The sequence below is a fragment of the Eulemur rufifrons genome, chromosome 29 (genome assembly GCF_041146395.1).
Source record: "Eulemur rufifrons isolate Redbay chromosome 29, OSU_ERuf_1, whole genome shotgun sequence".
NCBI classification, from domain to species: domain Eukaryota; kingdom Metazoa; phylum Chordata; class Mammalia; order Primates; family Lemuridae; genus Eulemur; species Eulemur rufifrons.
In genome coordinates, this window is record NC_091011.1 from 65,882,876 (window position 1) to 65,910,414 (window position 27,539).

The window sequence follows — 27,539 nt, forward strand, 5'->3', positions numbered from 1 at the left end:
TTTGGCCAGATTTTTAAAACCACTGGCTTAATGCAAAATAAAAACATGGCAGTTGTTTCCAAAATCACAAAGCTAGTACATAAAAGCATCAAAAAATAAATGTAATGAAATTTTTCATGCTGTGGCACAAAGACTGCCCTGGAGCCTGAGGACTTCACAGTTTCCTGGGCCACCTGGAAAGTACTGACAACGCTATGAAGCAGTAAATGAAGCTCTCCTCTTGAACCCCCATCCCTAGGGAGGGAGAACAAATGACTTCTACTCTCTCCCCGTTTAAGGAAGATGACAAATATATCTCCCCCTAGAAAAGCCTGCCCATAATTAAGCAACCATATAAAAGCAGGCATTAGGGTGTAGCTCAGTGGTTAACTTTATCTAAAATGTGGGCATCTCACTATACTCATACCAACAATAGAAGAGTCTAATAAGCTATTAGAAAAGCTCCCATGTGACACCCTAAAGTGCAAGTGCCATAAAAGAGAACTTACACAGAAAAGACTGTTGAAAGTTCTGACACAGACAGGCAAGAGAAAGGAAGTCTCAGTGGTATTTTGCTAAAAGGTGAAACAGATCCTGACATTATAAACTCATGTGAGCAATACAGAAGAAGTACTATGTTATAACAATACTATTAGCCCAATAGTGTTATCTGGAAATAAGGGACATCTAAGTCCAGAGATATCACAGTGAGGTAACCATTAAAAATGTTAAAATAATATAAATATTTATGTAGTAATATAGATAAGCAGAAATAATATTTCAAATACACGTATTTGAAAAGGTGGTTATTTATTAGAAATCACAAAATTATAGAATCTCAGGAATAGAAAGGCTTTTAGAGATCTAATTCAACTATTCACCCATCCAACAGAATGTAAGACAATTTCATTAAAGTTTATCAATTTCCAATGAGTACTGGCTAACCCAGATAGACTAAGGGTTAAGGGAACTGAGTTTTAATCATTAGCTGACTATGAAAACTTGGGCAAGTTACATAATTTTTAAGATCTTAATTACATCATCAATAACATGAGTGATCTGATCTCAACTTTGGAGTTCCATCATCAAATTATGCAAACATATGTCACTCTCTTTTAGTAAATTAGTAATTAAACAAACACAACAAATAGCAACCCAGAGTAATGTACCTGACTCAGGTGTCATGGGAAAGAAAAACCACAGGATTATATTTTGGTTACTAGATGGCTTGGGAAAAAAATGAAAGAATTTAGAAAGTCTTTATGATTAATATGTTTATAAGTGGTGATTTAATCATCACGGCATCACATGCTGACAGTGTGCTGCATAAAGGAAGAAGGCCTGATAAAGTATTTAGGGGACCAATCATCATTGTTGACATTCATCCAGTATGACAGAGTAAATCGCTACTATGGAGCGCGATAATACTGTCTTTAAAATGGAAATAGGAACCTGGAGAAACGGTACCCTGTTAGGTTGAATACATCTCTCGGATGAGTGGTTTGTGTATTTTTCATCTCCAGCATAAGTAAAACATTTCATTTTACTCAAAAAACTACTGGGAGAAACATCCCATTTTCAGGGATATTGTGTTGATGACAGTATTATGACTACACAATATATTAGTTGAAGTACCACAAGACAACATGCCATACAATCTGCGTTGCTCAGCGTAATTTATTTCTAAATCCTCATTTATCTGCAGCTATTGTCACTATCTGGAAAAACTATGGATTGTCTCAAATGACTTCTTATTCTTTGGTGTTCTTCTGAATGAACAGTGCCTCTGATCCTTTTGCTTAATTCAAACAAAAGATATCTTTTCAGTTATGATTAAGTTATGGTTTGAAATCCTTATAATTACATTAATGTATTTAAGCATATAGTCAATGCTTACTATGTACTTCATAATTATATTTTGAGAATAAAGTAGGACATTTATTATAGAATGAGAAACAAAGGCTTTAAACCTGTGAATAATTTGAATAAATCACAATTTGGTGTTATTTACTGCATTCATTCTCAGCAGACTTAAACACCTTTATGCTTTTCAAGTTTTGCCTGAAGGTCTTCCCTATTGAAAAGGGAAAATCTAAGGCTTAATAATATTCCTTGTTCCTTCACAGAGTCCATGCACAATAGAACACAAAGGAAAATCATGAACTCAATTCAATAACAGAATGCCTCTATAAGTTTCTTAGTTTCTGACAGTGTGGCAATAAATTCTAATTCATTAGACTTTTTTGTTCTTCCTCCTTCACAGAATTATGAGTGCACTGTTGAGCTCAATTTTTGTTAGAATGACATAGCCATCCTCTAGTACATTTTTAAAAAATCATACCCTGGTAAGAAGACTATAAGCTTAAAAAAATCACAGCTGAATATTAAATTTGTTTTATCAGTCTTATTTTGGTGTACAGAATCTGTTGGTAATCCAATAATTTTAAAAAATGGCTAGTTTCCCTGGATTATTTTTGTGATTTACCTAACAAATTCTATTCCCAAAGTATAAGTTCACCATTTATTTTCATTGATGAATTACATTTTATTCAAAAGTTAAGTTTCTTGCAATAAATATTAACATAATGTGGGAAGATTTTATAATTTTCCAACTGACTAGGAATCCTTGACAACCAAATGCTGAACTTAAATTGCAGAATAACTCATTAGGAAATACGCAATAGCAATGTCAAGATTTACAACAAATATACTGGATGTGTTTTAAAAATTAATATTAAGCTGCTATGTTTGGCTTAATTAGCTTTCTTCTTCATTTACAAAGCATATCTGTCTGGTTTTATGAACTTGGTCTCCAGTCCCCTTTCCTACCAACCTGTTTAATTAAAGTTTAACAGCTGTGTACGCTTTAGAAACAGCAGAATGATTTTTCTCCCTTGAAATACTTAATCCCTTCTTAAAATATGATCCTTCTGAATATATATTTAAAAGTCAATGGACAAAGAATAATCTTCCAACAGAAAACATTGACAGCCTGCCTTAGAGCATCAGTACCATGTACTCAGTGGGTAGACCAAACATTCCCAGGCCACCAGGAAAACTAAGACGTACATGGGGCAGAAGCAGTGTGATACTGGCATAAAAATAAACAAATTGACCAATGGAACAGAATAGAGAACCCAGACATAAATCCAAGACTTTACAGCAAACTAGTTTACAACAAAGGTACCAAGGACACACAATGGAGGAAAGACAGTCTCTTCAATAAATGGTGCTGGGAAAACTGGAAAATTATATGCAAAAGAATAAAACTAGACCCCTCCATCTCATCATATACAAAAGTCAAATCAAAATGGATTTAAGACCTGAAACTATAAAACTACTAAAAGAATATACTGGGGCAACACTCCAAGACACTGATCTGGGCAAAGATTTATTGTGTTAGACCTCAAAAGCACAGCCAACCAAAGCAAAAATAGAAGGATTACATCAACCTAAAAAGCTTTTGCACAACAAAGAAAACCATAAACAAAGTGAAGAGACAACCCTCAGAATGAGAGAAAATATTTGCAAACTACCCATCTGACAAGGGATTAATAACCAGAATAGATAAGTAACTCAAACAAATTAATAGCAACAAAACAAATAATTTGATGAAGAAGTGGGCCACAGATTTGAATAGACATTTCTCAGAAGAAGACATGCAAATAGCCAACAGGTATATGACAAAATGCTCAGTATCACTTATCATCAGACAAATGCAAATCAAAACCACAATGAGGTATTATGTCATCCCAGTTAGAATGACTCTTATCAAAAAGACAGGAAGTAACAAATGTTGGTGAGGATGGGGAGAAAAGGAAACTCTCCTACATTGTTGGTGGGAATGTAAATTAGTTCAGCTACTCTGGAAAACTGTATGGATGTTCCTCAGAAAATTAAAAATAGAACTACCAAGAGACTGCTAGAACTGAGAAATAAATTCAGCAAAGTCTCAGGTTACAAAATCAATGTGCACAAATCAGTAGCATTCCTATATGCCAACAACAGTCAAACTGAGAACCAAATCAAAGATTCAATACCTTTCACAACAGCAAAAAAGAAAATGCCTAGAAATATATTTAAGGATATGAAAGATCTCTACAGGGAGAACTATGAAACACTGAGGAAGGAAATAGCAGAGGATGTACACACATCATACCATGCTCATGGATCGGCAGAATCAACAGTGCAAAAATGTCTGTACTACCCAAAGTGAGCTACAGATTCAATGCAATCCCTACTAAAATACCAACATCATTTTTGTAGATATAGAAAAAATAATTCTACACTTTGTATGGAACCAGAGAAAACCCTGTATAGCCAAAGCAACCTTAAGCAAAAAGAACACATTGGGAGGCATCAATTTACCAGACTCCAAGCTATACGACAAGGCTATATAGTAATCAAAACAGCATGGTACTAGCACAAAAACAGAGACACAGACCAATGGATCAGAATAGAAAAACCAGATATAAAACCATCCTCACATAGCCATCTGATCTTTGATGAAGCAGATAAAACATACACTGGGGAAAACAATCTCTATTCATTAAATGGTTCTGGGAAAATTGGATAGCCACGTGTAGAAGACTGAAACAGGATCCGCACGTCTCACCTCTCACAATAGTCAAACCATGATGGATAACAGACTTAAACCTAAGGCATGAAACCATAAAAATTCTAGAAGAAAATGTTGGAAAAACTCTTATAGACATCAACATGGACAAAGAATTTATGAAGAAGATCTCAAAAGCAATCACGGCAACAACAAAGATCAATGAATGGACCCAGATCAAATTAAAAAGCTTCTGCCCAGCCAAGGCAACTATCATTAGAGCAAATAGACAACATACAGAATGGGAGAACATACTTGCATGCTATACATCCAATAAGGGGCTGATAACTAGAAGCTGTGAAGAACTCAGGCAAATCAGCAAGAAAAAAAATCAGACAACCCCATTAACAACTGGGCAAAAGACATGAACAGAAACTTCTCAAAAGAAGACAAATGCCCAACAAACATATGAAAAAATGCCCAACATCTCTAATCATCAGAGAAATGCAGTCAAAACCACAATGAGATATCACTTAACTCCAGTGAGAATGGCTTTTATCAAAAAGTCCCCAAACAACAAATGTTGGCACAGATGCAGAGAGATAGGAACAGTCAGACACTGCTGGTGGGACTGTAAACTAGTATAACCTCTATGGAAATTAGGGTAGAGATACCTCAAAGAACTAAATTGGACCTTCCATTTGATCCAGAAATTCTGCTACTGGGTATTTACCCAAAGGAAAAAAAAAAGTCATTTTATAAAAAAGACACTTGCACTCGAATGTTTATAGCAGCACAATTCACAATTGCAAAGATGTGGAAACAACCCAAGTGCCCATCAATACATGAGTGGATTAATAAAATGTGGTATATGTATACCATGGAGTTCTACTCAGCCATAAAAAATGGTGAACTAATAATACCTCTTGTATTATCCTGGATAGAGCTGGAGCCCATTCTTCTACGTGAAGTATCACAAGAATGGAAAAACAAGTACCACATGTACTTACCATTAAATTGGTACTAATCAATCAACACTTAATGTGCACATATGGAAGTAACATTCATCTGGCATAGGGCAGGTGGGAGGAGGGCGGAAGGGGTCGGCAAATTCATACCTAATGAATGTGGTGTGCATTGTCTGGGGGATGAGCAAGCTTGTAGCTTTAACTCAGGCAGTGCAAAGGCAATTTATGTGACCAAAGCATTTGTACCCCTGTAATATTCTGAAATAAAAAAAATAGAACTATATAATCCATAAATTCAATTACTGGGTATATATCCAAAAGATAGGAAATCTATAAATCAAAGAGATATCTGCACTTCCTTTTTTATTGCAGCACTATTCACAATAGCCAAAATAATGGGCTCAATCTAAGTGCCCATCAACAGATGAATAGATAAAGCAAATGTAGTATATATACATAATGGAATATTATTCAGCCATAAATGTTGTCATTTGCAGCAACTTGGATGGAACTGGAGATCATTTTGGTAAGTAAATTAATGCAAGCACAGAAAAGACAAATATTGCATGTTCTCACATACATGTGGGAGCGAAAAAAGTGACTCTCAGGAAGACTGAGAGCAGACTGTTGTTTACCAGAGGCCTGGAAGGGTAGGGACGAGGGAGAAATGAAGGAGGTTGATAAAATATACAGTTTGACAGAAGAAATAAGACCTAGTGTTTGATAGATCAGTAGGGTGACTATAGTTTACAATAATCTACTGCATATTTCAAAATAGCTGGAAGATAAATAATTGAAATGTTTCTAGCATAAGGAAAAGACAAGTATTTAAGGTAATGGATATCCCAATTATACTTATTTGAGCTTTACAAATTATATGTGTGTTAAATTATCACTTGTACCCCCCAAAATATGTATATCTATTATATATCAATAAAAATTAAAAATCATAAAAATATCAGATAAAATAATAGAAAATTAATAGATGCAAGGCTACAAAATAGTAGGAAATGCAATATTTAGTGGTTTTTGTAAGACTTTTCTAGATCTACTATACACAACCAACACCCAAGAAGCATGACAAATAAGGTAATGCCAGTTATTTTGATCAGTGACTTGTAAAGTCAGTGTTGCCACTTTGTCATCATACATGCAAGTATTTATGGATTAAGCAATGACACGTATCTACCATAAAATTTCTGAAATGACAAGAATTAAAGGGCAAATGAATTCTTGAATAGTATTCCTGTTTTTAACCAGTGAGATTAAAAAATAATAATAATACAAAATTAATTCATGAATCAGTAGCTAATGTATACTGTTTCACACTATCCCAACTCCAGCTTTCTCTCCTCCATGGGCTCTCTCCAGCAGTACCAACCTGACCACTGTACAGGAAAATATAATTTGTATTTTTAGGCCCTTCTGATAGCTGCTTGAAAAGAGAAGACGACTCAGCTTCATGATCCCTACTGTGCTGTTGTTGGTATATGCTCATTTGATGTGTTGAATACACACATTGGTAGAAGTGTAAAACCACTTCATTTTCAAGAGAAGAACTCTAAATGAAACTTTCATAGAGTGTATTATTGTTCAAAAAATTTGCTTTCCATTCCTGAGGGAGGTTTGTACATGCCCTCCCTGTTGATATAAGTCTTGGTCACGTGGCTTATGTTGGCCAATGATGTGTGAGAGGAAGTATGTAGCACTTTGAAGTAGAAGCCTTAAGATCTATCCTCTGGTTCACCGCGCTTTCTCACCCACCTCCCCTAAGACTATTAATACCCTGTTAGCTTGAGTCCCTGAGGGAAGAGAATATGGAGTAGGGCCTCATGCAAACCATGGTGAACATAGAGTGAGAAACAAGCCTCTGTTAACTCTGAACCACTGAGATTTGGGGGTAGTGTGTTATCACAGAATACATTAGCCTAAACTGACTGACACAGGGCCCATTTAAACCTTTTCAATAATAAACAAGCATATTCTCATCCCCGTGCTATGAGGGGCAATCCCTGCAGTATTTATGCTGCTGGAGAGAGGAAAGGAAAACAGATGGCTGAGACTGATGTTCTTTACCACTTGCTTTCCTTAACCTTCAGAAACATGAAAAGCTAATGTTCAGCAAATTAGAGAGTGTGCATTTTTAAAGATAAGGAGTTGGGATTGTTACTAATTGGACTAAGTTGAAATATTTCCAAAATAAATAGAATCATTTCACAGAGTGATGCTCGGGACTGAAGTTTTATAAATATTGCACAGAGCTTTCTGCAGTCATAGAGTCTGACAAATGCTTAGTGAGCAGACCCTCAATATGCTAGATTTCATAAGGCAGGATTGTGCTGTGCTACAGAAATAAGTCATTCCCCTGACCTCAGAGAGCTCACAGAAAGACACGTGTACCGCTGGCTCTAATACAATCAGATGTATTTTACACCTGTCGGATCAATAAAGTGCTATGGAAACAGAGAAGAGGACAATTGTTTCTGTCAGGGTGAGAATATAGGATCTTGCTGGATGGATGGGGAATGGAGAAGATCTGCCACACTCAGGATAAAACATGAACATATGTAGAGAAGTGTGAAGGTATTTCTTAGTCTGGAACAATATAGCTCTAGCACACAATGAGTGTACATGTGTGCATGGGTGTGAGTGCACAGGGGAAAAAGATGAAAAGGAAAAACTGCCTTCTGTGAGTGGTAAATGTTATGATAGGGTAAGCACTGTGTACAACTGGAGCACAGAAGGTATCCAATCCCAACTGTAGAAGGTTTTAAAAAGCTATGCTTGAACTGAGACTTTGGTTTACACACACAAACACACACACAATTTCTTTTACATATATGTTTGTATGTATACATATTATCTATCTACATACATAGACACACACATACACATGAGTGTTTATGTGAGAGACAGAGAGAGATAGAGAGAGAGAGAGAAATGTTCCTCAAGGTAGAGTCCTCAGTAACAAAAGGTATACAGCGAAAAATCTCCCTCACTCTCATGACCCTACAGTTCCCTTTTGTAAAGACAAAAGTTACCCATTTACTAGTATCTACTTACTAGTTTAGATTTTAAAGGCTAATACTAGTCTTTACTACTATCTACTACTAGTTTAGATTGCAAACTGTTTTATTAGTTTCTACTTACTTATTTAGATAGCAAAGAAAGTAGGAGTGAACTACTAGAAGAATGATTGGAATGGAAAAGGTGGTCAGGATCTGACACTTCACATTATTAACTAGTTACAGAGACAGTTTACTTATATATAGGCATACTTGTTTTTGTACATACATATAGAGCTATCCTTTTATTATTAATTGTCCCAGAATATTCTATCTTATAAATACATTATAATTTCCTTAACTGCACTGATGTACATTTAGGAGGCTTTCAATCTTCTGCTATTATAAACAATGTCATAATTAACTCCCTTATACATATTCCTTTGCATTCATGGGAAAATATACCTACCAGATAAATTCCTAGAAATGGAAATGGTGAGTGGGAATTAGACAGTCAAAACAAAGCAGAACAAAAGGAACAAGACAAAAGGAAGGTGCTTCCTGCAAAGGCAATACTATGTGAAAATAAATGTACACAGCTGCCAAGAAACTGCAAACTACAGGTACAGCCAGAACACAGTAGGGAGAATGTCCCTGGAGGGATACTCAGAGGGCAGATTATGAAAGGCCATATATGCAGAGCTTCTGAGTATGGCATGCGTAATGAGATTAACATTTTTAAACTATTCTTGTGGAAGTGTGAAGAATGGAGTGGCAAGGGTAAGAAAGGGAAGCCAGTCAGGATGCAGCCATAGTAATCTGGGGAGGAGATAGTGAAGGCCCCGCAATCCATCTGCCTGAGCACTGTGAGAGAAAGTTCTCCCCTGACTTGTTTCTTGCACTTTCTCCTTTTGGGAGACCTCAAAAGCCAGCATCTAAGATGCCTCCTGGTAAAGCATCTGCCATAGAGAAAGACTCAGCTGTGGGATCCACTCCTCTACCCCTGATGGGAAACATTCTTCCTGGTGCTAATCCTTCCATAACAGTGGAAGTACTGACTGCTTCCCTTTTTTCCAAAGAAGAAATAGTAACCGTAGAATTTAAGAGCCAGAAGACCTGTTAGAAATCATTAAGTCCAAGGGTCTGCAGATCGGTCAACTGACTTCCATTTGTCTAAAGCCTTGAGATCACACAGAGGGCAGAGATTAGCAGAAAGTGGAAGTAAATTCCTAGACAGATGAATGGGGTGGAGGTGGGGGTCAGGATCTAACATTTTATGTTAAAGTACCCAAAAGGAAGAGGGCGACCTTACACCACTCTGTATATTTTCCCACCAAACATTCCAACCAAAATCCCAACACTGGGAGTTTAAGCTTAAGCACAGGGGCAGTGGCAGCCAACTTGAAGACTTTGAGATATGTGATCTAAACATTCTAATCGATGCTGTAGGAAGATAGCACCATGTTATGCCTGATTACATCAAAGTCTAAACAGGTTAAACTATTCAGCTCAAATTCAAGCAGTTAATTGATGACAGACCTAATACCAGAACAGGTTCTCAAATTGCAGTGTGCATCAGAATCACCCAGAGCAGTGGTCCCCAAACTTTTTGGCACCAGGGACCAGTTTCATAGAAGACAATTTTTCCATGGACCAGGGCGTGGGTGGATGTTTTGGGGATGATTCAAGCACATTACACTTATTATGCCAAATATTTCAATTTCTAGAGTTCTACTTCATGGTTCTGAAACCATCAAAAATAAGATTAAATGATTTAAAAATCTGTTTTAAACCAACTTCCTAGGCTGGGCGCGGTGGCCCCACTCCTGTAATCCTAACACTTTGGGAGGCTGAGGAAGGAGGATTGCTTGAGGCCAAGAGGTCAAGACTAGCCTGAGCAAAAGCAAGACCTCATCTCTATGGAAAAATGGAAAGATTAGCTGGGTGTGGTGGTACCTGCCTATAGTTCAACTACTAGGGAGGCTAAGGTAGAAGGATCCCTTGAGCCCAGGAGTTTGAGCTTTCAGTGAGCTATGATGACACCACTGTACTCTAGCCAGAATGACAGAGCGAGAGCCTGCCTCTAAAAAACAACAACAACAAAAATTATATAAACTTAAAAAGATAAAAAATAAAAACCTAACTCACTTCCTTAAATAATCTATATAAATAAATAAAAGTAAAAGGCAAATCCCAAATTGTAAATATATTTGATCTAAATATGACAAGGAGTTAAAATACTTAATATATTAAACTGTTAAGAAAACAATACCATTTTTTAAAATGGGCAATTCTGGAATAGACAGTTCTTAGAAAAGGTAATAAAATGTTAATAAATACAGAAAATATTCATTCTTATTAGCAGTAAAAATAATACAAATTAAAACAATAACAAATATTTTTCACTTTTCATTTTAGCAAAGATTAAATGATTTTAAAACTCATTACTGGCTCCACACAGTGAAATTTTCATAGATTGCTAGGGGAAGTTTCATTATCATATTCTTGATTTCTTTCCATTTTATTGCTAAGGATATTGCAAGTTTTAATAAAAAATAAACATTATGTTTTTGAAAGTCATGTGAGGATACCAGAGCTCAGAAACATTATAAAGTTCAGAGTCATTTCAATTTCCATCATGCACTAAGCATTCCTTGATTTTAATGATAGCTGTATTAGATTTAGAATTCAAGCTTGATTTACATAATCCTCCAAAGACAGCCCCAGAAATCGATTAAAGGTCACCTTACTTTCCCATACATATACCAAATTCTAATCTGTTCATTCGTTTCCTTAAAAGCGTATCCCATGCTTTTGTAAAGCTTACTGATTATTATACTTTCATTTCAAATAGAAAAATCTTTCCGCTTTGGCTTTCCATCCTACTAAACTCCATTCCAGTATGTATTACTTGCTCCTCTTCATGTTATAGTAAAAGATTAAATAGTCATTTACTTTTTGATGTATGTAAATTTGAAACCTGGAATCCAGAAATATTCTTTGGAAGTATCAACACACCTAGAGGTGAAGCCGCGTGGGATGCAGCAGTTATCACTGCCTGCTCTGGGCTGCATATTAAAATCAGGTGTTGCATAACAGTCAGGGAACAGGATTTATTTGTGTAATGAAAAAAGTAGAAAGTCTCCTTCGTTCGGAGATGGCCAGTTGCAGACTCCAAAGATAATGACTGCTACTCACCATACCCCAAATATACGGGTTTCATCACACAGTTTACTCTTGTGAAAGAAAATATCAACAACTATCAGTCCAACAATGAAAAAAATTAATCATTTTCACGCAAATTCTCATTTGAATCACAGCTATGAGTATAAATTTGAAAATATTAGTACTCTTAGCACAAACCATTTAGCCTCTTACTTTGTAGAAGAAAACTAGACACTCCTTTTTTAAATGAACAGTTTACAATTGATATTTCTGTCACACATTTTCCAAAACAACAAACAGATTTTAGTTTCAACATCAACATTTTAAATTTGGGAATAATGACTGCTTGTGCCTAAGATACTATTATATACACAGGTATCCCTCATGATAAGTTAGATAATATTTGAATATTTTCCATAGTGATGAATAAATTGAGGTACTAAATTACTTAAAAAAAAAGATTCCCTAGATTATGAGCTGCTTCTTCTCTGTACTACTGGTTTGGTCCAGCATACGGAGAATAAACTAAAATAATAGCCAAAAGATAGTAGTGTTCTAATGTTATGGTTATTAAAGGAGCTATAAATAGCATGGAAGAGTATTCTGATACAGAATTTTCCCAACAGTAATGCTTATCCTTTTGTATTAAGAAAAAACTATTTGAGAATGAAATTTAGTATTTTCTTTTGTGAGCACTGTGGCGACATTCCAGGTAAGGTGTTCTATAGTGTTATAATATAATAGCTCTTCCCCATTCTGATGTTGGTTTTAGGTGTCAACTAGATTAAGAATTACCTAGAGAAATGGTAAAGGACTGTCTATGCAAGTGTCTGTGAGGGTGTTTCCAAAGGAGATTGGCCTGTGAGTCATTAGACTAGGTAGGGAGGATCCACCCACAATGTGGAGGGCACCATCTAATTACCTGGGGCCTGGACATAACAAAAAGGCGAGTTCCTCTGTCTCCCAGAGCTGGGGTATGGGATAAACTCTTCTCCTGTCCTTGGACATCAGAACATCAGGCTCTCTGGCTTTTGGACTCCAGGATTTCCATCAGTGGGCCCCCTGGTTCTGTGGCCTCTGGCCTTGGACTGAGAGTCACATCACTGGCTTCCCTTACTCTGAGGCCTTTGGACTTAGACTGAGGCACACCACCAACATCTCAGGGTCTCCAGTTTGCAGATGGCTTGTTATGGGCCTTCTTAGCCTCCATTATTACATGAGCCAATTCCCTAATAAATAAATAAACCCCCTATTATCTATCTGTCTTTCAATCTATCTACATCCTATTAATTCTGTCTCTCTGGAAAACCCTGACCGATACAGCCATCAAACTCAAGACAAATACCTTCATTGTCTAAGTATGCCCATGTGGCAAAGACATCCCTTAAAGTAGAAGCTTAGTATTTTCTCTCCCCTACCCTCTGCCTAAGCCAATATATAACCAATGAAACCATGGCTTTTAGGCTAATTCTTCTCTTCTACTTAAACTATAGGTCAAAACTATAAATAAGTTTGTATTTTCTACTGATTTCCAAGTTAAAGGAATGAAAGTAAATAACATAGACCAAAGGTCAGCAAACTACAGCCCATGGTCCAAATCAAGTCCAACACTTGTTTTTGTAAATAAAGTCTTATTGTAAATTTATTTTATATACTGTCTATGGTTGTTTTAATGCTATAATATCAGAGTTTAATAGATTTCTCAGAGACAATATGGCCTGCAAAACCAAAACTATTTAACAGAAAAAGTATGCTGATTTCTAAAATAGATACAAGAAAAAAAACAAACATCAAAATTAAAACCATAAATACCATTTCTTGCCAACAGGTAACAATATGTAGGAAGCAGCAGGTCAAGATCCAAAAGATATAGTAGAGAGCATTTGAGTACATGCACGGAAAGTTTTACAAGCATTTTTGTCCCATTTGTTTAGTTTTGCTTTCATTGCATGTACTTTTGGCATCATGTCCATGAAATCATTGCCAAGACCAATGTCATGAAGCTTTGCCAATATGTTTTCTTTGACGAGTTTTAAATTTTGGGGTCTTATTTTTAAGTCTAATCAATTTTGAGTTGATTTTTGTGTGTGGTGTAAGACAAAGGTACAATTTCACTCTTCTGCATGGGGATATTCAGTTTTCTCAACACCATTTATTGAAGAGACTTGTCCTTTTCCTCTTGTACTGGCACCCTTGTCAAAGATCAGTAGATTGAATATACATAGGTTTATTTCTGGGCTCTTTATTCTGTTCCATTGGTCTATATGTCTGTCTTTATGCCAGTACTATACTATTTTAATTACTGTAACTTTGTAATATATTTTGAAATCAGGAAGGGTGATGCTTCCAACTTTGCTCTTCTTTCTCAAGATTGTTTTGACTATCCAGTGCACTCTCAGTGGGAATACAAAATGGTGTAGCTGCTATGGAAAATGGTATGGAGGTTCCTCAAAAACTTAAAAATTAAACTACCATATGATCCCACAATTCTACTTCCAGATATTTATTCAAAAGAATTAAAATCAGGATCTCAAAGATGCTCTTCGCAACATTATTTGTAACAGCCAAGATGTGGAATCAACCCTAACAATCCATTGACTGATGAGTGGATAAAGAAAATATGGTATACAAATACATGGGAATGTTAATCAGTCTTAATTAAAAATAAGAAAATTCTCCCATATGCAAAAACGTAAATAAACCTTGAGGACTTTATGTCAAGTGCATTAAGCTAGTGACAGAAGGATAAATACTGCATGATTTCACTTATGTGAGGTACTTAAAGTAGTTAAACTCACAGAAGCAGAGGGTACAACAGTGGTTATCAGGGGCTGGCACAGGTAAAAATGTGGAGTTGCTAATCAATAGGCATAAAATTTCAGTTACACAAAATGAGTAAGATCTAGAAATCTGCTGCACAACATTGTGCCTATAGTTAACAATACTGAATTGCACACTTAAAAATCTGTCAACAGGGTAGATTTCCTATGAAGTGTTTTCACCACAATAATTTAAAATTTAAATTAAGAAAAATTTAAAGTGATTTTGTTCCTCCCAACTTAAGAATTCACAAAATATGGAGTTATATATTAATCTAGCAAGAAAATCACATTATTTCAACAATGACAACAAAAAAATTGATAATTTAAAATGAGCAAGACATTTTGCTAACCTCTGGAAAAGCCAAAGAGAAAACTGTTTAATAACATATTAGGGGAGGGACTTCAAGATGGCTGACTAGAGGCACCTGGCACTCACTTCCTCCACATAGAAGAGCCAGGTGGCCTTGGGGATTAATTCCCCCACCTGCTATTGCTGGCTCCCATGCATATCTCCCAGGCCCTGAGGACTGGCCTACACAGCATTCCACAGTCACCACCACTGGTGCCTGCATGTGCTGCCTAAGGGCCCAACGGTTGGGCTGCCACCACTACTGCTATCCTCATGGCATGTTTCCCAAAACAACCCACCCACCTGCTCAACCAACCACTGCCACTGCTAGCCCCTGAGCAAGCTGCCTGGGGGCCCAAGGATCAGTCTGCCTGGACTCACTAACATCAATGTCTGCATGCACTGCCCAAGGGGCCCAAGGACAGGCATATGCTTGATCTGCCGCTAGCACCAATGGGGCCTGAGGACTGGCCCACCTGGCATTCCTACCCCCAGCAAAGGAACATCACAGCCTCTAATAACAACTTCTAGCTAAGCCACTGAGGAACTAACAGATATATTTACAGCTGATTGACTTTCAGTAAGGGTACTAAGAACATACACTGGGGAAAGAACACCCTCTTCAGTAAATGGTGCAGGGAAAATTGGAGATCCATATGGAGAAGAATGACCCTTATCTCTTACCATACACAAAAATAAATGCAAAGTAGATTAAATACTTAAATGTAAGTACCCAAACTATAAACTACTAGATGAAAATTCTACAGGACCTTAGTTAGGCAAAGATCTTATGTCTAAGATCTCAAAAGCACAGGCAACGAAAACAAAAATAGACAAAAAAGAGTTATATTAAACTAAAAAGCTCATGTACAGCAAAGGAAACATTCAACAGAGTAATGAATGGCAGAAGATACCTGCAAACTATTCATTTGAAAAGGGACTATACCCAAAATATACAAGGAACTCAAACAACTTGAAAGCAAAAAAACCAAATAATCTTATTTAGAAATGGACCAAGAATGTCAATAGACAATTCTCAAAAGAATACATACAAATGGACAATGAAAAAATGCTCAACATCACTAATCATCAGGGAAATGCAAATCAAAACGAGATATCCTTTTACCCCAAATGCTAACAAGGATGTAGAGAAAAGGCAATTTTTATATGTTGTTGGTGGGAATGCAAATTAGTAGAGACATTATAGAAAACAGTATGGAGATTTCTTAAAAACTAAAAATAGAACTATCATATGATCCAACAATCCCACCACTGGGTATTTATCCAAAGGAAAGGAAATCAATATATCAAAGGTATACCCACATCCCAGGTTTATTGCAGCACTATTCACAAAAACCAAGATATGGAATGAAACTAAGTGTCCATCAACAAATGAATGGATAAAATGTGGTAGATATATGCAACAGAATACTATTAAACCATAAAAAAATGATATTCTGCAATTTGCAGCAACATGGATAGAACTGGAGGTCATTATTTTAAGTGAAATAAGCCAAGCACAGAAAGCAAATATCATATGTTCTCACTCATATGTGGGAACTAAAAAAGTTGATACCATGGAGGTGTAAAGTAGAATGATAGTTACTAGAGGCTGGGAAGTTTGTTTAGGGGGGCATGAAAAGAAATTCATTAATGGGTATAAATATAGAGTTATATAGAAGGAATAAGTTCTAGTGTTTGATAGCACTATAGTTAACAGCAATAGGTTGTATATTCCAAAAGAACTAGAGGAAAAGATTTCAAGATATGATAAATGTTCAAGATGATGGATATCATAAATACCCTGGTATTTTTCACTAGCTATTCCTTCCAGAATACCCTGATTTGATCATTACACATTGTATGCATGTATCAAAATACCATATGTACCCCACAAATATGTACAAATATGATCTATTAATAAAAATACACTAAATTTTGATAGTGTGTTGAAATTCACAAAGTATCGGTACACATATTTTTAAAAAATCTTATTTGGTCTTCAAAATAACCCTGAAAATAAAGATATAAAAATAAATCAAACTGAGGTCAATAACTTTGCCAAGATCACACAGCTTATAAGGAACAGAGCTGAAATTTAACTTCCCATCATCTTGCTCCAAGTGTAACACTCTGTCTACTATATCGAACTATCCCTTACTGTCCATACACATCTAAAAAAATCTTTTATACAAAAATTTTTTTATAAACATGTAAAACCATCCATAACTATATCAATCAATATCTTGAACATATCTGTTCCCTGCATGAAATTTTTCCTCTAAACATTTTAAAAGAGAAACAGTGGTCAATGTTAAGTTTAAACAAGGTTAACTGAAATTGCACAAAAATAGATTAGCGATCTGCTCCTTAATTATTAAGTAATTATTCATGCTTAAATATTCTTGAATCTTTCTGGAATGCTTCTTAAGCTTAGTTTTAAGAACGTATTTTAAAAGACAATCTTTTGAGCTCCCTACTGAGATAATTATATGTCTTTTCAAAATATTTGACAGACTTACATTACTGTGGGCAGAGGGAAAAAAAATCAATATTTAGTTCAAAGGAGTGCAAAAAAGTTGGTATTTCTCTGTATTTTTACTTGGTGTTCATAACTTTGTAAAGTTATACTACTAAGAAATGCAACTGAACCGGAAGTAAAGAAGGCTAATACACGAATGCACTAAGCAGCTCTAGGTGCGAAGTATTCCTGTTAGGCAACATCAGATTTCATCCTCTCTCTGTATTGGGGGAAGAGGTGAGGCTCATGGCAGAACTATGGAGTAAAGTTCCAAAGCCACCCCAAGAAAACAGAAAAGAAGTTTTGTTAAAGGCATCAAAAGTTAGAAACTGATTACTGTTTTCAGAGAGAAGCAAGGAGATGTGGATGAGAATAGAGCCAGATGAGATCACTCTGGTAGGCTCTCTCTTGGAGAGATTTTTCCTAACTGAGCTAAGCCAATGTGTTTCCTACCTGAAGCACCTCAGTTATTTCAGCCCATGGTCTACCTAGAGAGGACATAATGGTTCTAATACTTCTGTTTAGATGTTGTGAGTTTAATATTGTGAGTTTACTTCATATGCTCAAACACTGTTTGAATTTTCCATATTAAGCATGTGTTACTTTGGCAGTTAAGAAGAAGGCTGTAGATCTCCTCATCTCAAAGTTCAACTGGAAAGTTGTCTCCCAATACAGCTCAGCTCCTTAGACCAACCAAATGCTCCTCCCCTCAGCTCCAGGGGGCTTTAGTGCATCTCCATGATGACAAGTCTCTTGTTATACTGTATCTCTTTTGTTGACTTTGTTGTCTTTCCACCAGACTATTAGCTTCTTAAGGGCAAGAGCTACCTATGGATTTTAATATTTATAATCTCATAACCTGGCACATTGTTTAGCACATAGTAAATACCAAGGCACTCAATAAATAATGATTAAATCACAACTACTACTATTATCTGATGTTTACTGAACACATACTTAAATGCTAGGCACTATGCTAACAAATTATATCCATTCTTTCATACAATCCTCAAGAAAGCTCTATGGAGTATGCACTATTACAATTTCCAATTTATAGATGAGGAAAATTAGGTTTAGAGAATTAAGCAATTTGGCAAAGTAACACAGTAAGTGACAAAGCTAGGATCTGAATCAAGGCAGTCTGAATTCATAGTTTGTTCTCATGGCCTCTACATCATACTGAATGAATAAATGAATGACTATGCATAAATGAATCAACACAGAAGATTTTCACTTCTAAAGAAGAACTCTGTTCAAAAGACAAGTGGACAAAGGTATAAAATGAAACCGTTCAGAAAAACCACTGACGGGTGGGGAGAACACTAGTAACAGGTGTCACCATTATTAGAAAGGGCAATTCAATCTAAATGGTCTATTGACATTCAGCAACTGTCACACCCTCCTAGATCAAAGTGTACAGGCTATATTTGAGGTAGTGCCTCCAGAAACCTCCCTACATTGCTAAACTTATTACGGAAATAATTTGTACTTAAAAAAAATCAACATTTATAACATTTATTAATTTAGATATAAAATCAAGATAAACATTTCTATATATAAACTTAAGGTGATTGATGGTCTGCCTCTGATGGTAGAAAGAAATGCCTATTCCTAAGACATGGTTTTTATTATTCACTGATACAGCAATAATATGATAATCACCTACAAGTATATAAAAAAAATATTTCCATAAAGGTATGGGTTGCTTACCAATCTGTAATTCTTTAGTAAGGAAGAATAACAATTCTTTAGCAAGAAGAAGGTAAGAATACCTAGAATATATTGATAATTTCTGAGGGTGACATCAGAGGGAAACTGATGATTTTTCACAAATGCCTCTTATTTGGTGGCAACTAAATCCTTAAACAGACCCTGAGACACTTAATTTCCCTGCTCAAGCCCTAATCTATTAAATGGCAGCATTGGTCAGACCCTAAGTATTAAACAAGGATGCAAGACGCCATTTTGATTTTGAAAAATTCAGGGTTGATATTAAACCACACTGAAGGGCCTCAGAGATTTCTGAAAACCTGTTAAAGCTACCAACAACTAAGGATCAGTGCATAAGTATCCTCTGTGCTCAAAAGAACTGCCTATCCAGCTTTACTTGAGAACTGTAAAATGAAACTCTTGGCTTCCATGATCTGAAACATTTTATTCACCAATCTTTATCAGGGTCCTGGACAGAAATTTCTTTTCATATCTCCTTCCGTTCAGGATAGAAAGCATCACTAAATCCTAATCTACCAAACATGACTTAAATCAATGCATGGTCTTCAAGGAGAGTCATACGGGCCCATTAGGCTTGTATTATTCCAAGCTACTACACCAACCATAAAAAAAAAAAAAAAGTTATTAAAGAAGCATCATTTGTAGTTTTACTGGAGAAAACTCAATTTAGTTCTGTTTTTCTTCCTATAAAGCTTCATTATTTGCTGGAACATAATATGATTCAACCACATGTGATAGGCTAATATTGATTTCTGCAGGTTCAATAGTACATTTAAAATCATCAGGCTTTACGATGTTTAATTTCTAGTGACTCAATGGATTTTTTTTTTTTGCTAATACCAGAAAGTTATTTTTAATAAATTAGGATGTTTTGACATTTTACAATATAGTTTCTATAGACTTGAAGATGAATTATCATGTATTTTGCTGTGAAAAAAGTCTCATGATTTTCTACCTCAGACAATTCTGCAACATCCACATGAGGTAAAGAAAGCCTTGCACTGTCTCGTAAGCACAAAAGTGACTGTGTTGTGAGCAGGACACACTTCTTGACAACAGCATTGGTCCTTCTCTATCTGATGCCTTCCTGAGGCCAAGAGATGATTCTGTTTTCTATGAATACTCAGAATTATCCTGAACAGGGAGGGCTACAAACTAAACAAAATCAAATTATGTGAAGTAAATTATAAAGTAATCACTGGAAGGGTCACTATTTGATCCAGTTTGTCTTGGCAATCCCAGTTATGCTAATTATCCTAATTTAATAATTAATATCATCCTCTTTTACTCTGAAAGTGTTCCAGTTTAGGTGATAAGTTACATGGTCACCCTCTTCACTGGAGACTAAAGACTCCATTCCTTTGCTTCACTGAGGTTGCTAACTACATGGAGCCCTGGATTTCAAAAGTCTATAAAGCATATTTTACCAAGTAAGAAGAGAAGTTATTTTGGGCTTAATTTCTAACCAGGCAGAGGAGATCCATGAAAGAGAAATACAAGTGTCTCAATAAAAAATGTTGGCCAGGTGTGGTGGCTCACACCTGTAATCCTAGCACTTTGGAAGGCCAAGGTGAGAGGATTGCTTGAGGCCAGTAGTTTGACACCAGCCTGGTCAACATAGGAGGACCCTGTCTCTACAAAAAGTAGAAAAATTAGCTGGGCATGGTGGCATGCACCTGTAGTCCCAGCCACTCAAGAGGCCGAGGCAGGAGGATTGCCTGAGGCCAGGAACTGGAGGTTGCAGTGAGCTATGATGAAACCACTGCACTCTAGCCTAGGTGACAGAATGAGACCCTGTCTCAAAAAAAAAAAAAAAAAAAAAAGGAAAAAAAGAGAAAAAGTTTATACCTTAAAAATTTCAACTGTGGTTGATTCACATTGGCTTGCTGCAGTTTAGTGCTTTATATCCATTTTATGTTTTTCTAAAACAATGCTTCTATATGAATCATAACAAATTAATAAAAAAAAAAGCAAATCACTATAAAAACATTTTGGTGGAACTAATGGATCTGTCTAAATATCACTATCATTAGTTTTTTAAAGTTCAGTGTTAGAGATAAGCATATCCATTTGGGTCCACATCATGAAAGTGACTACATTGCTAGCTATGAGATCCCGAAAATCAAGCAATTGCATTATTATTTTAATCAATGCTGACATCAAGGTAGAAAGCTCAGACCTCTAAAAGTCTCATCTTCTACAATCTTAAGAATATTTGGCTCAGTTCTCTGAAAAAATACTTCAACTCTACTTTTCACCTTGTCAATGTAATTATGATGACTGTGCTTATAAATAACAATGACTACTTTTATCTGAGTCACTGAAAATAACAAATCAAAGTAGTTATCATGCATGTCATAAACAAGGATACTTAACTATTTTACAAGAACTTAAATATTTTTTTCTCAAGAGAAAAATAAAATATCAGTTATTTGAGTCAGATTTCCCCCTTTCAGTCTATTCTCCAAGCAGCACAGAAAGAGTGATCCTTTAAACATGCCAATCAGATCATATTGCTCCATGGTCCAAAAGCCTCCACTGGCTTATCATTCTACTAAAATAAATAAAAGATCCATATTTGACCCACAAGGCTCTGCAAACCTCTTAGATCTAATCTCTTACCTCACTTTCCCTCCTTCAATAGGGTCTAACCACGCTCACTTCTTGTAATTCCTTGAACTTACTTAGTAAGTATCCTGAGAGGTAAGCATTTGTTATTCCTTTGATTTGAATGGTCCTTCCCTCAGATACCAGTATGGCTAGAGACTGGTATTGGCATCCCTCCCTTGAGTCTGATCAAATATCTTTGTGTTACAGACGTTGTCAGTGAATATCCCACCTGAAATAGCAGTCCCAGACCTTACCATCTCTCTATACATCTTTTCCTACTATAATTTTTTTCATAGCATTTCTCACCCATGCCATTGCAATATGTGTTATATATTAATATTTTTTTATTGTCTGCTTCCAACCACGAGAATGTAAGCATTATGAGGGCAGGAATCTTGTCTCTTTTGTTCATTATGTCTCTCCGGTATCTAGGCTGCTGCTCATTAAATGGATGGTACTAAGGTCTACGTGGTTAGTTCACCGACTCGATAAATACAACCTGATCATCTAAAACTAGTTTTAAAATTTGTGTTGAAATGTTTTAAATCCTGAATCTTAAGTCTGTAACTTCCCCATTGCACATGACCTTTAAATAAATTTTCTCTGAAAAGGTAATTTCATGCTTTGTTGATAAAGAGTATAAATATACACAAACCTCTTGGGAGAAAAATTTGTCAGTATGTATTAGAACTAAAAATAACAACGAGCATAATTAATAGCAACAACATACCTCAACCCAATATTTTCACTTCCAGCTATCTATTCTACAAAACCACACATGTGTAAAAAGTTATGTATGCAACGACGTTCCTTATTGCATTCTGAATTTTAGAAGTTTGTGTTATTTCCGTAATTAAAAACTAAAGCTAAAAAAAAAAAAAGTTTATCTTCCTCAGAGGGTAATGTTGAGGCAACTACTAAGGAGAGCAGATTATGGTTTTATTGAACTGAGGTTTCCTAAAAGGCAATGCTAAGAAAAGTGACTGCTAATTGCAATGCTTCGTTCTGGAACGACTCATAGTCATCATACCTCCAAGCCTCTTCCAACAGGTTCCTCATAACTAACAGGGAGTGTCCCAGGTACCTGGTCTACCTTGCTGCAGATGACTGGACCAGGGAGGGCACTGACCCCAAAGACAGCCAATCAGCTGGTTGACCAGCAGTCTGTTAGGTGGACACGTCCTAGATGTGTATTGCAAAGCGGCACACTCAGATTTCTCTCAGGCAGTTTAGACGTGAGGTACCCCCAAGGAAATCAGCAGTTGACAATGGGGCAAAAGCCAACCGAATCAAAGAGACAGGCAGATGCAGTGTGCCGGTAGGCAGAGGGCACAAGTGACAGAAATGGAAGTCCTGCTGCACCACCGTTCCTATTCCTGGGTGAGGCTACACTGCGGCTTGGCCTATTGCCCTTACTTCCCCAGGTATCTTTAAAAGAAGTGCTCTGTAAGCTGTATTTCACTACATATCTGGTTTCTGCAACCTGAAGGAGAGTGACTAACAGAACATGAAATAGTAGACTGTATTAAGCCTTTAACAGGCTTAACCTCTGAAAAAAATACAGTTCCTTTCCTACCTTCTGATTATGTATAATTCAAAATAAAAATACTTCCAAAACTTACAGGAAGTGTAACTAAATCCTAAAACCCCTGTATTCATTAGTAGTAACTCCTATTCCCCCTATTCCATGCCTCTGGTAACTGTTAATCTATTTCTGTTTCTATAAATTTGCATATTCTGGATATTTCATATGAATGGAATCATATAATATGTTATCTTTTCCGACTGGCTTCTTTCACTTAGCGTAATGTTTTCAAGGTTTGCTGACTCCTCTTTGAATGGGATTTGCATGATATCCATATATTATTTTCCAATTATAAAAAGTATATTTTGGATATTTATGGATGCATATCAAATGGTTTTCTGAATTTACTGCTCTTCCTGGTTTCTTACAGAAATCAGAAGGCTGGACAGGTTCTTCAAAAAGTAAAAAAAATGTCACCAAGTTCTTTCAATTTAGAATGCATATTTTATAAGAAATGATAACTAAGCCCTTTTACACTTACACACTTACTTCTGACTTAAATCACAGCATTATATACACAGCTTCCCAAAATGCTCACTCTATTAAAATAATCAAAATCAAAGAACATTTTACGACTCAAAATATAAACAACCCAATACAAAAGTGGGTAGATGATTTGAACAGACACTTCACCCAAGAAGATATATGAGTGGCAAGCATGCACATGGACAAATGTTCAATATCATTAGTCTTCAGAGAAACACAAATCAAAACCACAATGAGATTCTACCTCTCACTCACTAGCATGGCTATAATTCAAAATATTCACAATGGCATGTGCTGGCAAGGATGTACAGAAACTGGAACCTTTGTATATTGTTGGTGGAACATAAAATGGTACAGCCACTTTCTCAAACAGTTTGGCAGTTTCTGAAAAAGTTAAACAACCATAACACTCAGCATTACTTATAATACCTAATACAGTGTAAATGCTATATAAATAGTTATTATACTGTGTTGTTTAGCGAATAGTAACAAAAATATCTGTACATGTTCAGTACAGACACAACCATCCTTTTTTTTTCTTCTGAATAATTTCAATCCATAGTTGATTGAATCCAGATATGCTTAACCCACAGATATGGAAGGCTGACTGTATACTCAGTAGAAATGAGAACGTATTCCCATCAAAAGACACAAATGTTCACAGGATTTACACAAATACCCACCGTATTACTCATAATATCCCCAAACTGAAAGCAATCCTAATGTGTATCAGCTTGTGAATGGATCAACAAAATGTGGTAGGTCCATACAGTGGATTATACTCAGCAATAAAAATGAACTGCAGATAACATGCACAGCACAGAGAAACATTCAGAATATTCTTCTAAGTTAAAAAAAAAAAAAAAGACACAAAAGACTATATATTGTATAATTCCACTTCAATAAAATTTCTAGAAAAGGCTAAACTATAGAGAGAGAAAGTAGACCTGTGGATTCCTGTGACTGGGAGCGGAAGCTGAAGTTAAGTGCGAATAGGAAAGAACTTACAGAGGTAACAGAAGTGTTCAAAAACTAGCTTGTGATCTGTATATTTAAAATGGGAGAATGGTATCATATATAAATTATATCTCAAAAAATCTTTTAAAAGGAAAAAAAGACCAAACAAATATCCATTAAGATAAATCATACAAACCATACCTCAATACAATGGCTTCATTAGTATCATGCAGGCTACTAATGAGCAGTTAATCCTCACTGAAAATGTGTGCCATAGATTCCTATATCAACAAGTTCTCAAATTGTTTGGTCTCAGAACTTATTTACGCTTTTAAAAATAATTGAAGATCCCAAAAAACGTTTGCTTATGTGCATACTAGTATTTACCATATTACATATTAAAATAAAGAATTTCTAAAAATCTTTATGTATTCATTCAAATAGCAATAAACCCATGTTCACATAACAAATATATTTTAATAAAAATTGTTATTTTTCAAAACAAATGAAAAATAGTGAGGAGAATGGTATTCTTCATATTTTTCAAATATTTTTAGTGTCTGGCCTAATGAAAAACAGGTCTTACATTCAATCTATTGCAATATCACACATCTGGAAAACTCCACTATGCACACACAAGAGAATGAGAGTAACAAAGGCAAATAATGTCTCAGTATTATTAGGAAAGTAGTTTTGATCTCAAAGACACACTAAAAGGGTCTTGGAGATCCCCCAGGATCCTTGAGCCATCTTTTGAGAACTGTGGGCCTAGATTCTGCTCTAAAACCTACTGAGGTTCATTTTGTTGAGATTACTTATGTACTATCATTAATATACATACTTTAAGATTACGTGTTTTGAGAAAATAGGATAAAAAAACTTCTTGAATGAAGTTTTTTAAAGAATTTTGGCTACCGCATTATATGGATCTGGCTACAACTTATTTAAATAAAGCAATCAAAATGAGACAGGTCGTTTGATTTTTTCTTGCTGATTTTCCTGAGTTCTAAATAGATTCTTGTTATCAGTCCTTTATCTGATGTGTAGTATGCAAAAATTTTTTCCCATTCTGTAGGTGGTCTGTTTATTCTCTGGACTGTTTCTTTGGCTGTGAAGAAGCTTTTTACTTTAATCATGTCCCATTCATTTATTTTTGTTGCTGCTGTGATTGCCTTGGGGGTCTTCTTCATAAATTCTTTGCCTAGGCCAATGTCTTTAAGAGTCTTTCCTACATTTTCTTCTAGAATTCTAATTGTATCACGCCTAAGGTTTAAGTCTGTTATCCACCGTGATTTGATTTTTGTAAGAGGTGAAAGCTGTGGGTCCTGTTTCAGTCTTCTACAAGTGGCTAACCAATTCTCCCAGCACCATTTATTGAATAGGGATTCTTGTCCTCAGAGTATATTCTTTCCTGCTTTGTCAAAAATTAGGTGACTATATGAGGATGGTTCTATATTTGGATTTTCTGTTGTGTTCCACTGGTCTGTGTCCCTGTACTTGTGCCAGTACCAGGCTGTTTTAAGAACCACGGCCTTGTAGTATAGTTTGAGGTCTGGCAAATTAATACCTCCCATTTTGTTTTTATTGCTTAAAATTGCTTTTGCTATACGGGGTCTTCTCTGGTTCCATACAAAGTGTATAATTATTTTCTCTACGTCTGAGAAGAATGATGTTGGTAATTTAATAGGGATTGCATTGAATCTGTAGATCACTTTGGGTAGTATAGACATTTTAACAATGTTGATTCTTCCGATCCACGAGCATGGTATATTTTTCCATCTATTTGCAAGTTCTGCTATTTCTTTTCTCAGTGTTTCATAGTTTTCCTTATAGAGGTCCTTTACCTCTTTAGTTAGGTATATACCTAGATATTTTATTTTCTTTGTTGCTATTTTGAAAGGTACTGAGTCTTTAATTTAGTTTTCCGATTGACTGTTATTGACATATATAAATGCCTCTGATTTGTGTATGTTAATTTTGTAGCCTGAGACTTTGCTATATTCATTAATCAATTCCAGGAGTCTCATGGTTGAATCCTGGGGGTTTTCCAGATATAACATCATATCATCAGCAAAAAGTGAGAGTTTGATCTCTTCCTTCCCTATTTGGACTCCCTTGATTTTGCTCTCTTGCCTGATAGCTCTCGCAAGGACTTCCAATACTATGTTGAAAAGTAATGGGGACAGTGGGCAGCCCTGTCTGGTTCCAGTTCTAAGTGGGAGTGCTTTCAGTTTTTCCCCATTCAGAATGATGTTGGCTGTGGGTTTGTCATATATGGCTCGTATCATTTTTAGGTAGGTTCCATCTACGCCTATTTTGTTAAGCGTTTTTATCATAAAAGGGTGTTGAATTTTGTCAAATGCTTTTTCTGCATCTAATGAGAGTATCATATGGTTTTTGTTTTTGCTTCTATTTATGTGGTGAATTACATTTATAGATTTACGTATGTTGAACCACCCCTGCATCTCTGGGATGAAGCCCACTTGGTCGTGGTGGATTACTTTTTTGATAAGTACTTGGATTCGATTTGCTAGTATTTTATTGAAAATTTTTGCATCTATATTCATGAGAGAAATTGGTCTGTAGTTCTCTATTTTTGTTGCGTCCTTTCCAGGTTTTGGTATCAATGTTATATTGGCTTGGTAGAACGTGTTGGGAACGTCTTCAATATTGGAGAATAGTTTATGTAGGATGGGCACCAGTTCTTTGTATGTATGGTAAAATTCAGGTGTGAACCCATCTGGACCAGGGCAAATGACATGAATAGAAATTTCTCAAAAGAAGATATAAGAATGGCTAACAAACA

General features: G+C 35.8%; 1 protein-coding gene across 3 annotated transcripts in view; it reads right to left on the bottom strand.

The window, feature by feature from the left end:
* IMMP2L (inner mitochondrial membrane peptidase subunit 2) overlaps positions 1 to 27,539 on the bottom strand; it is an 847,470-nt gene that overhangs the window by 244,514 nt on the left and 575,417 nt on the right. The window lies entirely within an intron of this gene.